General features: G+C 48.1%; 1 protein-coding gene across 2 annotated transcripts in view; it reads right to left on the bottom strand.

Annotated features, from left to right (window-relative positions):
* CADM3 (cell adhesion molecule 3) overlaps window positions 1–16,192 on the bottom strand; it is a 380,571-nt gene that overhangs the window by 323,841 nt on the left and 40,538 nt on the right. The window contains exon 1 of one of the 2 annotated variants that reach the window (XM_040412256.1): window positions 7,047–7,167. The exons of the other annotated variant lie outside the window; for it this stretch is intronic. The gene's annotated coding sequence lies outside the window, so the exon portion shown is untranslated. Of the gene's footprint in view, window positions 1–7,046; window positions 7,168–16,192 lie in introns of those variants that run through there. 2 annotated transcript variants of the gene reach the window in all.

Here is a 16,192-nt window from a genome sequence, read left to right as displayed (position 1 = left end):
AGTTGTAACGGTTTTATCATTGAGGACTAAAGATCCAAGTTTGGACAGGTGTTGATGAAGGAGACTGCCCTAAGATCATGGATAACCTGTTCTTCAGTTACAGAAATGTATAGGCCCTGAAACAGACTGTGCACATTTCTAAATTCATAGGTTTAGAAAGAAAGAATAAATTGGATCTTTTATCATCTTAATAACACTTCCACTGGCGTTTGATGTGCCTAAGTTATGTAGAGGAGATGTAGAGATCGTGGTAACGCTTTCTTTGGTTACAGAATTTTGTAGGCCTGAAACACATTGCACCTATTTAAAAACCCATATGCTTATAAAGAATTAAAAAAAATAAGAATTTACACCAGACATTGATGATGGAGTTGGCCTATAAACCATAGGTGAATCCTTTTGCAGATAAAAAAAAGCATGCTCTGAAAAACATTGAATTAGACCCTAAACCTTTACTTAATTATGCTATTCACCCCCCTAGATACTTCTGTATTTCTCTTGTAATATTTTGATTAGTGATGACTAGTGTTGGTCGAGCACCAAAGTGCTCGGGTGCTCGAGTAGAACACCTCGGGATGCACCGAGCACAATGGAAGTCAATGGGAGAACCCAAGCATTAAACCAGGCACCGCCAGCTCTGAAGAGGGGAGAGTGTCTGGTTCATAGGAAAAGGTCAGAAATTGAAGGAAACCCCACTGAAATTGTTCGAGAACAGCAAGGAGAGGATGTCTGGATGCATCTTGGACTCCCAGGTCTCTGCTGAGAGCGATGTTGTCCGAGTAGTACACCACTTTTACAGACTGACAATAATACGCACAAAACCGAAGATAAAATCGATTTTAGAGGAAAAATTGTTAGGAAACATTCTTTCCTGTATATTTACTTGTATATAAAGTGCAAGTGCTGCCAAATATTACAAGAGGCACTCCGATACAACCTGTATATCACATAGAGGACCTCATTCACATTGTGGTACAATTGTTCAGGTGGTGGGACTCCTACACTCATAAAGCCTATGCACTAAGGGAAAGGGCTGCCAAAAATTACAAGGAACCGGCACTCCAATACACCCTTTATTACACATAAAGGAGGGCATCATACACACCCTTTAAAAATTATGATTGATGGCCTGCTGGTTACCCTCAAAAACTATTGGAGCAAGGGCCTGCTGGTGACCCTCAAGTACATTATGGGTGATGGCCTGCTGCTGAGCTGACCCTATAAAACATTAGGAGCGGGGGCAGCCTAATAAGCATGTTGATATGATGGAGGAGGACGAGAAAAGGGAGATTGAACCATATACCCTTTTTAGTGGTGGAATGGGTGCATGAGAATACAGTGTATTCAATACTCCATAAAAGCCACATTTAGAGTGCCTTTATGTTTAGCCGCTTTCCTCTGGTGGAGTAGAGAAGTCAGGGGCAATCCAGGCCTTGTTCATTTTTATAAGAGTCAACCGGTCAGCATTTTCAGTTGACAGGCGGGTGAGCTTATCAGTTATTATGCCCCCCAGCAGCACTAAATACAAGCTCTGACAAATCGCTGGTGGCAGGGCAGTTGGTGCCACATGTCCAGCTTGGACACCCAATAGTTATTAGTCACACAGGGATCACTGAGGACGCCGACACGGTCTGCTACTTACTCCTTCACCATCTTCCAAAATGTTTCTGGCGGTGTGTCATAAAACTGTCCCAGGCCTTGGAGAGTGTTCCCCAGCCTCTGTTTAAACTGCTGTGTGTTCCCCTCGTCTCCCCTCCTCGGTTGGCCAAGGAACGACGTACTCTGCAGCTAGTGTTGTCAGCTGTAAATTTTTGGAGCAATTTTTCCACAAGGACCTTCTGGTATTGCACCATTTTGCTCGTCCTCTCCACCACAGGAATTAGAGAGGTTCTCTTTGTAGCGGGGGTCGAAAAGGGTGAACAACCAGTAATCTGTGTTGGCCAAAATGTGTATAACGCAAGGGTCACGGGAAAGGCAGCCTAACATAAAGTCAGCCATGTGTGCCAGAGTCCCAACAGTCAAGACTTTGCTGTCCTCATCAGGAGGATGACTCAATCTCCTCATCCTCTTCCTCCTCATCTACCCATCCACACTGAACAGATTGAATAAAACTTCCATGGGCACTACCCTCTGTAGCAGAGGCAACCATCTCCTGCTCCTCCTCATCATCATCCAATTCGCGCTGAGAAGACGAACTGTTTACTGTCTTTCCCCATTTCCACCTCTTCCACATCCAAAGCGTCTGCCTTAATTGCGAACAATGAGCGTTTGAGTAGACACAGAAGTGGCATGGTTACGCTGATAATAGCGTTATCGCCGCTCACCATCTGTGTTGATTCCTCAAAGTTGTGTAAAACCTCAGAGGTCAGACATCCATGCCCACTCGTCGCTTGTGAAGAGCGGAAGCTGACTGGAAAGGCGACGACCATGTTGCAGCTGGTATTAAACTACTGCCCTCCGCTGCTCACAAAGCCTGGCCAACATATGGAACGTAGAGTTCCAGCACGTGCTCACGTCGCACAGTCGGTAAGCTGGCAATTGCAAGCGCTGCTGCAGGGTTGCCAGACTGGCGGAAGCTGTCGATGACTTGTGGAAATAGGCACACAAGCGGAGTTAAATTAGGAGAGTTAAATTATCACCAGTAGCTCAGGCAAATTACGGTAGGTTTGGAGAAACCGCTGAACCACTAGGTTGAACACGTGGGCTAGGCACGGTATGTGTGTGAGCTTGCCGAGCTCCAAAGCCGCCACCAAGTTACGTCCATTATCAGACACAACCATGCCTGGTTGTAGGTTGAGTGGCGAGAGCCACAGCTCAGTCTGGTCCCTTATCCCCTGCCACAGCTCTGCTGCGGAGTGCTGTTTGTCGCCTAAGCAGATCAGTTTAAGCACGGCCTGTTGCCCCTTCCCCACTGCAGTGCTAAACTGCTTCCAGCTACTGACTGATGTCTGACTGGTGCTGCAAGATGATAATTCAGAGGCGGAGGTGGAGGAGACTGCAGAGGAGGAGAAGGGGGGGTTGCAGCCACTAACGTAGGTGGTGGCGGAAACCCTGATGGAAGTAGGGCCCGCAATCCTTGGCGTCTGTAGCACCTGTGCCATCCCAGGGTACGACTCGCTCCCAGCGTGTTGTCAGGGAAATGTAGCGTCCGTGGCCAAAAGCACTTGACCATGTGTCAAGTTAAGTGGACCTTCCCAATAACTGCGCTGGACAGGGCATGGGTGATCTTATGGGACACATGCTGGTGTAAGGCTGGGACTGCACTGCGAGAAATATTGGCGACTGGGGACAGAGTAACGCGGGAAGGCCACCGCCATCAGGCTGCGGAAAGCCTCAGTGTCCACAAGCCTAAATAGCAACATTTCCAGGGCCAGCAATTTGGAAAGGGGCGCATTTAGTGCTATGGCCTGTGGGTGGCTGGGTATTTGCGCTTTTGTTCAAAGGCCTGGGGTATGGACATCTGTATGCTGCGCTGGGACACCGAAGTGGATTTGCTAGCTGATGGTGCTTGCGAAGGTCCAGGTGCAGGGCAGGCCTGCATCTTGGACAGGGGATTGGCCAGCATGTAACACAGGGGAAGAGGAGGCAGTGGTGTGACCCACAGACACATATTGTGGACCCAGGCATTCAGCCCACCTATTAGGGTGCTTTGATGCCATGTGGCGGATCATGCTGGTGGTGGTGAGGTTGCTAGTGTTTTTGCACCTGATTATTTTGGTATGGCACAGGTTGCAAATAACAATTCTTTTATCATCCGCACTTTCCTCAAAAAAGCGCCAGACTGCGGAACACCTACCACTTGGCATGGGAGATTGCTCCGGGGAACAGTTGAGGGCCTTTTTGGTGTGGCCCGCCTTCTCCCTTTTGCCATCCCACTGCCTCTTCCAGCCTGTTGCAGTGCTGCGGATCCCTCCCCCTCTGTACTGCTGTCCTCGCTCGGCTTGACACCTTCCCAGGTTGGGTCAGTGACTTCTTTGTCCACCACCTCCTCTTCCACTTCTTCACTTAGGTAAACAAATCAGGAGGATAACCAAACAACAACCTCAGTTATTGACAACCGTGTCTCATCCTCATCATGTACCTCTTGGGACACTAATTGCCGTTCCCCACAGTCATCATCTTGTTACTGTGGATGCTCAAGAGTTTGGGAATCAGGGCACAAGATTTCCTCATGTCCCTTTTCAATCGTCCTTGGCGAGAGGGCGCATATTTTTAGGATGCGCTCACGTTAAGCAGGAGATGTAGCACAGATAATGTCGCTGTCTGTAGAGTTTATGAAAAAAGTACACTTAATGTCACAGATAATTTTAGGACGCGCAAACGTTATACAGGAGGTATAGCGCAAGTAATGTCGCTGTCACCAAGGCCTAATAAAAAATTACACTGAATTAATGTCACTGATATTAAGGCTGTGCACACGTTACACAGGAGATGTAGCGCAGATAATGTCTGTCACCAGCGATGAAAAAAATTACACTGAATGTCACTGATATTTCGGATACGCAAATGTTATACAGGAGATGTAGCGCAGATAATGTAACTGTCCGCAGCGGACAATGTCTATGGAAAAAGTACACTGGATGTCACTGATATTTTTAGGCTGCGCACACGTTAGACAGGAGATGGAGCGCAGATAATGTCGCTGTCTGCAGCGGCCAAACAATTGCAAGTTATTTAGTGCATGTTGCGCTGAAAATATATATTGCTGCCAGATACAACAATAGTCCTTAAAAGGACTTTTGGGTCTCTAACAAGTTTTTTCAATAAAAATATTAGTATTTCACTCCTTAGGCCCCTTTCACACGGGCGAGATTTCGAGATTTCCACGCGGGTCCAATGCGTGAGGTGAACGCATTGCACCCGCACTGAATCCGGACCCATTCATTTCTATAGGGCTGTGCACATGAGCGGTGATTTTCACGCATCACTTGTGCGCTGCGTGAAAATCGCAGCATGCTCCTCTTTGTGCGCTTTTCATGTAACGCAGGCCCCATAGAAATTAATGGGGTTGCGTGAAAATCACAAGCATCCGCAAGCAAGTGCGGATGAGGTGCGATTTTCACGCACGGTTGCTAGGTGACGATCGGGATGGGGACCCGATCATTATTATTTTCCCTTATAACATGGTTATAAGGGAAAATAATAGCATTCTGAATACAGAATGCATAGTAAAATAGGGCTGGAGGGGTTAAAAAAAATAATAATCTCTTCTGTCTTCATCTGTGAGGAAAAGGACCTTTGATGACGTCACCACGCTCATCACATGGGCAGTCACATGATCCATCACCATGGTGATGGATCATGTGATGGACCATGTGATGAGCGTAGTGACGTCATCAAAAGGTCCTATTCCTCAGAAAAGAAGACAGAAGAGATGCCGGCTGCACGAACAAGTGGATTAAGGGGAGTTAAATTATTATTATTTTTTTAACCCCTCCAGCCCTATTGTACTATGCATTCTGTATTCAGAATGCTATTATTTTCCCTTATAACCATGTTATAAGGGAAAATAATACAATTTACACAACCTTGAACCCAAACCTGAACTTCTGTGAAGAAGTTCGGGTCTGGGTACCACATTCAGTTTATCACGCGCGTGCAAAACACATTGCACCCGCGCAATAAAAACTGAACAACGGAACGCAATCGCAGTCAAAGCTGACTGCAATTGCGTACCTACTCGCGCGGGTTTGCCGCAATGTACCGGGACGCATCCGGACCTAATCCGGACACGCTCGTCTGCAAGGGGCCTTACACTCTCTGTCCCTTCTTCAGCACAGCTCTCCCTGACTAAGACTGAGCCGAACACGTGTCATGGCTACGGCATTACAGTGAGTGTCAATACTTACCTGTCTGTTTATTGACTGCATAGCAGCCAACAAACGTGCGGGGAGGAGACTCGAGCATCGCACTTGAGCACACGCAGTGTTTGGCCAAACACTGCGATGTGCCAAGCATAGCAATGCTCGAGCCGAACTGGTGTTTGGCTGAGCATACTCGTCCAACACTAGTGATGACTAAAGATCCAACTGTGGACCAGATGCGAGATGGAGATTGCTCTGAGACCATGACCTGTTCTTCAGATACATTTCAAACGTAAAATAGAGATCCAAATTAAAAGCAGAAATGGATGATTGAGCCACCTCCAAGACCATGGAGGACCCCTTCTCTGGAGAAAAAAGTGTGCAAAGAAGTACTAAGTTTGGTGTCTGGACCAGACAGTGAACTCCAAAACTGCTATCAACCTTCCAAAACCATTCCAGGTTAGGAAGCTAAGGCTACCCCTATATTCTTCACCATATCCCAATGCAAGGGCGAATGGAACTTATAACCAAAGCTTTTGTGGGCACACTAGTGGCAGACCTTCCAGAATGACCAGGAAGGAACAAAGGGGAGCAGGCAAGCGGTGGAAAAAACAGGAGAAACAGGCACGATCAATGCATTACATGAGCATTTAATCCAGAGACAAGCCAAGGTCAATACCAGCAGAGTTGTTCAATCAAGAACAGCAGCCACATGGTAAATCCTAAAAAACAAGCCAGAAAATCAATCCACCGAAACAGTCAGTAGGAAGTCACACAATATAGAACCCTATATAAAAAGTCAATCACAGACAAGGAATCAGCACTCTTAAATCCCCCGCCTAGCTCTGGGACTGGATACAGAGTCAGAAACCTGAATGGCTCGGTTTCCAGTCACGCTGACAGGTCCAGCAGCTGGGGCTTTACTGGTTGGCACAGCCCAACAAATTTTAGGCTCTGAAATGCGCTGGTTTCATATCTACAACCACATGCTCACATCACTGTGATAATGGAGCCTGCTCTTCTTCAGATACATACATTTGTCCCTATTTCTCTTCATTGACCACATGGCCACGCCATTTTGACCACATTAAACATGTTTGTAGATGTTTTATGTGACTACATAAATAATTACCTCCATCATCTATAGGCAACAGGTATATTAGAAGCTGGAAGTAAGTGGAATTAATTTGCGCTCCTTTCATTAGGAGAAGTATCTCCATACAAGGAGTGGGATTTAATTACCTCTACGACGCGTGTAATGCCGCCTGCCTCCACGCTATTTGATGCTTGCAGTTCCAATCATCCTGAAATCACCAAAACAAAAGCCGCAGGCGAAACTCTGGTTCCTTCAAGTGTAGCTTAAACGGAGGCACTTGATGGAATTGATGATCGCGCTTGTGCCATTCATGTTCTTATCAAAAGGAAATTTACTTGGAACCATTCTCCTGTTTAAACTACAGTTAAGAATTAACTAACGAGGTGATTCTGCAGATGATTATCGAAATAGAGCGACCGCGCGTGACAGGCGAAGAGCTGGAATACCTCGATATCTCCCAGACTAATTACTACTCGTTAACCCTTACACCTTTGCAGAAGATTTTTATTTTATTTTTTATTCTAGAAGTGCCTAGAAATAAATACATTTCCCACTGTATTTTTTTCTACAGGTTACCAGGCAGACTGTGGGTCTCCATGGTAACAGACAACAAACAAACTCTGTGTAGTCTGACACTGCAGTGATGTTCTCTTCTAATGTTTCTGGCTAACCTATGGACATATGGAAGAAAGTTTGAGACTGGAGGACTTCAAGGTTACACGACACGGAGTCTATTTGCGGTCTGTTACCATGGAAACACATAGTCAGTAGAGACGAGCAAAGTTTTTGAAAATTCGATTCGGCTGCTTCGACAACTTTTACATAGAAATTAGCTTTGTGACGAATTACTTCGGTACAAAGCGCATTTCTTTGCAAGTAGTGGGTGCAATGACCGGGAACGGAGATTGCGCTGCTCTCATCATTGTACCCCTCAGATGCCACTTTCATTGCTGATCGCGGCATCTGACATTAATCTTAAAGTGTAAAATAAAAATAAAAAAATAACATCATACTTACCCCATCCATTTAATCTCAAAGAGCCGGTTGCCGCCATCGTAGTTCAAGATCCAGCTCAAAATATCGCGCGGCCTGTGGTGATGTCATAAGTCACTGTGCATGGGATTTCGCTCTGGATCTTCAATCAAGATGGCAGCAACTGGCTCTTCGTGCTCAAAAGGATGAGGTAAGTTTATTTTACTTTTTTTCTTACCGCTATTTCAGGAAAATCGATCAGGAATTTCGGCTTTGCAGCGAATCGAATTTTCCCTGAAATTCGGATTGAAGTTCACTCTTTGCACTTCGATTCGCTCAACGCTAATAGTCAGCACAGAAACTCTAGGAAAAAAATGATATAAAAATTTTTATGAAATAAAAAATTGCCTATTATTTGATCTGTCGGCAGGTGGCTCAATGCCAATTTTTTTTTGTTGGAATTTTTAAAAATAATTAATGTTTCTGATTTCTATGGCATATTGAGATATTTTAAAATGATGGGGGTGGGGAGCTGGGGAATTGATCATTCTATTTGTGCCAGAAAGCTGGCTGGCTTCAAGAAGTCGCAAAGAGGTTAGCCAGGTAAATGGGCTATATTTATCAAATATCATTTTTCCTTTTTTTAAAAAGGTACAAAAATTGTTGCAATATCACTCCAGAAATGGGTAGGTAAACATTCTGTGCTAACTTTAAAAATTCCCCTAGTGAAATGTACATTTGGTAATCAGGGGCCCTCTTTAAAAGGCACCTCTCAGCATGTACAAACCTCACCAACTCAAGCATGCTGCCTGGTAGGGTTGAACCTGATGATTAAAATGATACCGGTCTTGTGAAAATCGGATGTGTCGTTCCCGAGAAAAATGACCTTTAGTCTTTATGCACTTTAGGGGCTTAGTATACTGATGGGCGTGGCCAGTCCTTAAAAGTGGAGTTAAACAGAGGGGATAGGCCCTGCCCCTTGCTGCACCGAAGCCCTCATTGACAAAGAATCCAAGTCTTTTTTTCTCAGGAATGCCTTAACGGATTTTCACAAGACAGGTATCATTTTAATCAGCAGGATCAACCCTACCAAGCACAATTTCAAAGTTAGAAAAATTATTTATGCATGGTATGCTGTGCCTGCTGTTCCTTATGAAAGTTCTTAGTTTGCTCAACACTGGGCCTAATCCTGGCTCACAGATATGAAGACTTATTACATGTTTTTGCTCCATCAGTTTTGGGTTAATTACTCCACCGCTGTGATGACGAATTCAGCCTCCAGCTGTCCTGACGAGGGACTTTTTATATTGCTTTTGGCCTTTGAGTTGGCGTTTTGGCCTATTCTGATTTTGTTCCGGACAGCATTTTGATCAACTATCCGCCCACACTCTTGGATAACATGTATTGTTGAAACTTGTGTCTTGGCTTTCCTCACCACAGATGTGACTTCCTAATGAAATGCAAACTTCTCTAAACTTTGAGCAAATGCTGCTAACGGTAGACTAAAAATATCCTATTGTTTGGGGAGCGCCCGACAGCCTATGGAGGGTGATAAGAGACTGGGGGTACTTCCTGATCCCCCTTTGCCCCGAGTAAATAATGGGGTCATGGCCCCTTTAAGGGTTTGTGAGCAGAGGCCTTCCCATGATCCAGTCTAATGGGGCGGTGCTGAGGGGCTATATATTCCTGGGAGTGAGCATTTCACTTCCTCTTGACGGTGGATGTGCTGGTTGAGGTACCCCTTGCCGCTGTCATGTCCGCAGGAGATATGGCCCTGAGGGATTCCCTCCTTGCGCGCTTTCAGGAGGAAGGAGAGGGGTGGCTGCGGGCATTCCTTGGGAGCCTGCACTCCCCTTTGCCTTCTTCTACTCCGGCCCCTCTGCCTGTTGTTATCACTGAGCCGGCGGTTCCTGCCGCCGGCTCTGCCTGTCGTTCGGGGGATCGGCGGTCCGCGCGGCGTTCCCGCCCCCCGGCGCGGCTTGGCCATAGCCCCCCTGCTCCCATTGCAACCCATGGCAGCGGTCCCCAGGGCTCTCCCAGGTCTGGGGAGCGCTTACCTGTTCCTTCCAGGCGCCGTGGCAGGTCGGGCCGCTCCGGCGGGCGGAGGGATGGTGGGCGGGCTCGGCGCAGCGCTGTGGCTCCTCCCCTTCCTCCGTCTCCCGGAAGTGGGTTTACGGCTGGCGGCGCGCTGGGTACAAGGAGTAGTATGGGAGCCCGGGAAAGCGCGATGGGGGAGGAATTACCCCCTACACCCCCCTCCTCTCAATTATTGCCCCCTCCGGTTTCTGTAGGGCAGGGGATGTCTGTGCTGGCGGCGGCACCTCTGTCTGGGGATCCAGGCAGTGGGTCGCAGAGCGTCCTGTTGGCACCCCCTTGCATTATGAACACCCCCCGCCCCCTCCCTCCCAGATTCTACCTGTTGATGTGGCCCCCAGGCAGAGGAGACGCAGGGAGGTCTCCGTCTCTCCCTCCTCTTCATTAGAAGATGGCAGGGGTGAGCGTACTTGTCGCAGGCGTCCGTCCCGTCGCCATTCTAGGGCACGAGGGAGTCGGAGACGCTCCAGATCCTCCAGGTGGCGTTCCCCCTCATCTTCGGAGTTGTCATCGGGCGCATCTGAGGAGTCTGGTAGAGTTTCACGGAGCAGAAGAGTGAGGTCAGCGCCGAGCTGTACGTCCAGGGCCCCAAGCCTGGTTCATCCGATGGTTCAGAGTCAGGCGGTTTCCGTGGAGGTGCCTTCTCCGGTGGTTCCTAGTGTTCCGGTTGGTGAGTTTCAATTTGCTGGGGCATGGGGGGAAAGTGGTTCTGTGGCAGGTATGGAATCGCTGATGCGGGCTTTGTTAGAAAAATTGCAGGATTCCCCAGCCCCAGTAACGGGCCCGACTCCTTCCCCTGTGGCTGCGGGAATACATAAGTAGGCTTTTTTCTGCGGGGTTACCCCCTTGGGTTCACATGTGGAGGAGTCGGTTAAGGAAAAGATTTGGGCTAATCATTACGTAGACATATGGTCCCTTATCTCTGTCGATCAGCATACAGTTGATAGGGAGCGCAGGGTCCTGGATAAGCCGTATGAGCGTAGACCGAAGGTGGCCAAAACTATTGGGAATTGGCTTCAGGCGTTTGCGGTTTTGGGATGCATCATGGGTCAGCGACACCCTGAGCGATGTTCAGAGATGTTCGTTTATGTGGATACTGTTTATAGTGCTTACAAGTCCCACGGGGGCAGCGCATGGTGGCGGTATGACGAGGAGTTTAGGAGGCGCCTTGCCCTTCAGCCTGATGTGGGTTGGGGAGTAAAAGCGACTGATGTATGGCTGCGGCTCATGTTGTCTCAAAGACAACACCCCTTTCAGAGCGCGGCCGCCGGTGCGGGCACTTCACAGGCCCATGCATCGGTGGCCGTCAGACGCCCAGGAGTGTGCTGGTCGTTCAATGAAGGGAATTGCAAGTACGCAGGTTTATGCAGGTTCAAGCATGAATGCTCTGTGTGTGGAGGCTCCCACGCCGGGAATAGGTGTTCAGGACAGACAGCCAGACTTAGTAAGTTTCCAGCCCAGAGTGAGGGTAAGGACCCCGGTGAGCGTGGACGCGATTTCCCCGTGGTTAGACAGGTACCCCGATAGGCAGGCTGCTTCTCAGATTCGTTCTGGTTTTTTGTTGGGTTTCTTTATCCCGTTTGTTCTCAACCGGTCACCTGTTTTTAGTGATAATTTGAGGTCCGCCAGGGATCATCCTGAGGTGTTGAGGGAGAAGTTAGCTAAGGAGGTCGAGTTGGGCAGGATTGTAGGCCCGTTTTCTTATATCCCATTTCCTAACCTAAGGGTGTCCCCGTGGGGTGTGGTTCCGAAAAAGGAGGTTGGGAAGTTTCGTTTGATTCATCATTTGTCTCATCCTAAGGGCTCCTCGGTGAATGATGCGATTCTTCAGGAAGAGGCATCTGTTTCTTACGTTTCATTTGACAGGGCGGTCTCTCTGGTCAGAGATGCAGGTAAAGGGGCCCTTTTAGCTAAATCTGATATTGAGTCGGCATTTAGGCTCCTCCCTGTTCACCCTGATTGTTTTCACTTGTTGGGAGGTTGTTGGGAGGGGCAATTTTACTATGAAACTTGTTTGCCGATGGGGTGCTCCATATCATGTCATTATTTTGAGTTGTTTAGTTCCTTTTTGGAGTGGGTGGTGAGATTTGAATCCGGGATGTCATCTGTGATACATTATCTAGATGATTTCCTGTTTGTTTCCCCCAGCAGCGGTGGGGGTTGCAGGTACTTGTTGTCATTGTTTTTGTCCTTGATGGGACGGTTTGGGGTCCCTATTTCGGCTGAGAAGACGGAGGACCCGGTCACGTGCTTGTCCTTTTTGGGGATCGAAATTGATACGGTTGCTATGGTTTTTCGGTTGCCTGGAGATAAGTTAGAAAGGGTATTGGATTTAATTGAAGGTTTTATGTCAGTTAGGAAGGTGACGCTGAAGCAGCTTCAGTCTCTGTTGGGTTTGTTGTGTTTTGCATGCCGGGTCATGCCTATGGGGCGTGTTTTTTCCCGCCGGTTGTCGTTGGCCACAAAAGGGGTGGCCTCTCCGGGTCATCATATCAGGTTGACTAAGTCCCTTAAGGCGGATCTGCGCGTGTGGCGTTCCTTTTTAGATGGTTATAACGGCCATACTTGCTATATTTCCAAGGAAATCGTTAGTTCAGAGTTGTCATTGTGGTCGGATGCGGCCGGTTCCTGCGGTTTCGGTACCATATTGGGTAGTGAATGGTGTTCCGCTCCTTGGCCGGAGTCGTGGAGGGAGTCTGGTTTGTGCAAAAATCTGACGCTATTGGAATTGTTCCCTATTGTGGTGGCAGTAGAGATTTGGGGAGAGCGGTTAGCTAATAAGCACGTGTGTTTTTGGTCTGATAATCTGGGAGTTGTGCAGGTGATCAATCGTTTGTCTTCCTCTTCTCTTCCGGTGTTGGCGTTAGTCCGTCACCTGGTGTTGCGGTGCCTGGATTATAACATTTACTTTCGGGCCCGTCATGTCCCGGGGGTAGATAATAGAGTCGCTGACGCTCTCTCTCGTTTTCATTGGCAGGTCTTCCGGGAACTTCATCCGGAGGCGGACGAATGTGGCAAGGAGTGTCCTCCGTTCCTGTGGCGTCTGGTGGACAGCTGATGTCGCTTATTAGCTCCTCGGTCGCGCCAACTACGTGGCAATCTCATGGTAAGGCCTGGGCTGAGTGGTTGTCGATGGTGGGTTCTAGGGACGTGTCCTCTCGTGAAGATATCCGACTGGAGGTTACGGTGGAATGGTTGCTTCGTTTGCATTCTTCAGGTGGGTCTTCCCTTGTTGCACTGCGGCGGCTGTCAGGGGTGGCTTTCTTTTTTAAATTGTGTGGTTGGACGGATGTAACAAAACACTTTGTGATTCGCCAGGCCATGCGGGGCTGGCGGAAGGCGTATGTAGCGCGTGAGTCGCGTCGCCCGTTGTCATTTTCTTTACTGTGTAGGTTGATTGTTTGTTGCGCTAGCGTTTGTAGATCTGCATATGAGGAATCTCTTTTTGCTGCCGGTTTTAGTGTCGCTTTCTTTGGTGCATTGCGTGTTGGGGAATTATTGGCTCCGTCTCTTAAGAAGGCGGGTGGTTTGTTGGTGCAGGATGTAGTGTTAGCCAATGACGCCCTTCGCATTAGGGTCCGCCGGTCTAAGACGGATCCGTATGGTCGCGGGGCGTGGATCCCGCTTCTTCCTGTTCTGGGTCCCGCCTGCCCGGTGAGTTTGGTGGGGGAATTCATGAACAGAAGACGCAATGGTGCTAATTTCTTTTCGCATGAGGATGGGACTCCGGTGACTAAGTTTCAGTTTACAGCTGTTTTTAGACGGTGTCTTTCGGAAGTTGGTGTGGATCCGAAGGAATTTGGCACCCATTCGTTCCGCATTGGGGCGGCTACTGAGGCTGCTAGAGCGGGTTTGCCTGAAGCGGAGATTATGCGTATTGGTCGCTGGCGTTCATCTTGCTTTGCGTGATATGTCCGGCCGGATTTGCTGCTTTAAAAAAAAAATATAAAATTAAAATAAATAATACAAGCATGGTATTTATAATAAGGGATAATGACGGTATTTGAAGAATGTCATGTTAATGTTCAGTTCTTTTACAGGCGTGGTTATGTTCTGGTGGTTCTTCTCTAACGTTGTTATTTTTTCAGGTGCTGAGCGTCCAGCAGTATGGATTGTTGGGCACTCCTACGTATTTTGGGCGGCACAGCGGGCCGAATGTCGGCCTGGCGGGCGCAATCTTGGATTCCTGAACGTGGACGTCCTGTGGAGAGGTGTTCGGGGCCTACGGTGGTCACAATTACTCACGGAGGTGGTCGAGATTGGTGTACGTTCGGTGGGTCCCGTGATCTTGGTGATCCATGCCGGGGGTAATGACCTATGCCATTTACGAGTGGCGGAATTGTTGACGCTTATGCGTTCGGATGTTGAGCGTTTTCCGTCATTTTTTAGGGAGATGGTCCTAGTATGGTCAGAGATTGTCCCAAGGGTGGTGTGGCACGGGGCCCGGGATGGTGAGGCTTTAGAAAAGGGCAGGCGTACGGTGAACGCTCGGATCTCCCGGTTTGTGCGTTCAAAGGGGGCAGTGGTTGTTCGCCATAGGCAGCTAGAGGGTGACAACCGGGCGTTGATGAGGCCGGACGGTGTTCATCTTAATGAGATTGGTCTTGATATATTCTTATCGGGTATTCAGGATGGAATTGAGCAGGCCATGTTTTTGCTGGGTGGTGGTCGGAGCCACGTGTAGGCACGAGTCTCCTCCGTGGCGGTATATAATTCAGTATGGAGTTTGGTTATGGCACAAGGCAGACTTGCCCGCTGGGAGGCCAGCGGCTGGCATACTGCGCCATTTACAGTTATGGTGTTATGATTAAATAAAGTAAGCTGTGGCCGATCATCACCCAGCATTAAAAGTAAAATGGTTGTCGGTCTCTTATTTAAGGGAATGGGTTGTAAGTAGGCCTGACCGGGTGGCCCATCCCCCCAGGGGTTTTATCCCTATTTACCAACAGTCTGGGGAGCGCCCGACAGCCTATGGAGGGTGATAAGAGACTGGGGGTACTTCCTGATCCCCCTTTGCCCCGAGTAAATAATGGGGTCATGGCCCCTTTAAGGGTTTGTGAGCAGAGGCCTTCCCATGATCCAGTGGGAATGGGGCGGTGCTGAGGGGCTATATATTCCTGGGAGTGAGCATTTCACTTCCTCTTGACGGTGGATGTGCTGGTTCCCACCCGCCCTCCCCGAAAAGGTTGATGGTTTTGATGTATTGCATCCGTTTTCCTCACGCGAGGTATTCAAAAAAAAAAAAATATTAAGAATAATATATAAAAGAAATAAAAAAAAAAAAAAAAGGAAAGAAGGATGATGATGGAAATATAAATGATGTTTTTGAAGTTATGAAAACAAGTCACAGCTGGCTGTATATAATTCAGTATGGAGTTTGGTTATGGCACAAGGCAGACTTGCCCGCTGGGAGGCCAGCGGCTGGCATACTGCGCCATTTACAGTTATGGTGTTATGATTAAATAAAGTAAGCTGTGGCCGATCATCACCCAGCATTAAAAGTAAAATGGTTGTCGGTCTCTTATTTAAGGGAATGGGTTGTAAGTAGGCCTGACCGGGTGGCCCATCCCCCCAGGGGTTTTATCCCTATTTACCAACAGTCTTGGGTATACAGATCCTATGCAGACCTATGTGCATGGTTGCTGGAGATGCTGCTCCATGGTTACCGACTACACTGACTACACACAATCGCTTTGTGTAGTCTGACCCAGCAGTCATTTATTCCTTTCCTTCTTCTTGCGATGCAAGTTGGTATCTTCCCACACGGCACATTACGTTTATCTGGGAGGGTTCATTTTTGTCTAGAAATCACAACTTCTATGGTCATCTCAGATTTGTAGGCGATTGGTGGAGGATACTGTAGTTCTTCAGACCCACCTTAAAAGGGACATCGCTTGGTGTAAACACACCACCAGAATGGATGAATGATGGCTTATTTATTGTAACCTCTTATAAGCATACAACGCGTTTTGGAGTTCATACACTGCTTTCTCAAGTGCTGGATGGAGATCCTGCATTGAGGAGTTGGTGGGCGCTCAGTTGGCATCAGCACAGTGCCAAAGGGTTCCAATAAAGAACCTATCATTCATCCATTTTGGTCATGTCTTTGTGCCAAGGGAAGTCCCTGTCTAGGAGGGTCTGAAGAACTGTCCTCGCCTTCAAATCTCTTCTCCTCCTACACATCGAGGACCCAGACACCAATGGCAGCACTACTACCTAAAAGCTT

This window comes from Bufo bufo, chromosome 11 (assembly GCF_905171765.1).
Source record: "Bufo bufo chromosome 11, aBufBuf1.1, whole genome shotgun sequence".
NCBI lineage: Eukaryota > Metazoa > Chordata > Amphibia > Anura > Bufonidae > Bufo > Bufo bufo.
Note: the sequence above shows the minus strand (reverse complement) of the source record. Positions and strands in the feature narration are given on the sequence as shown.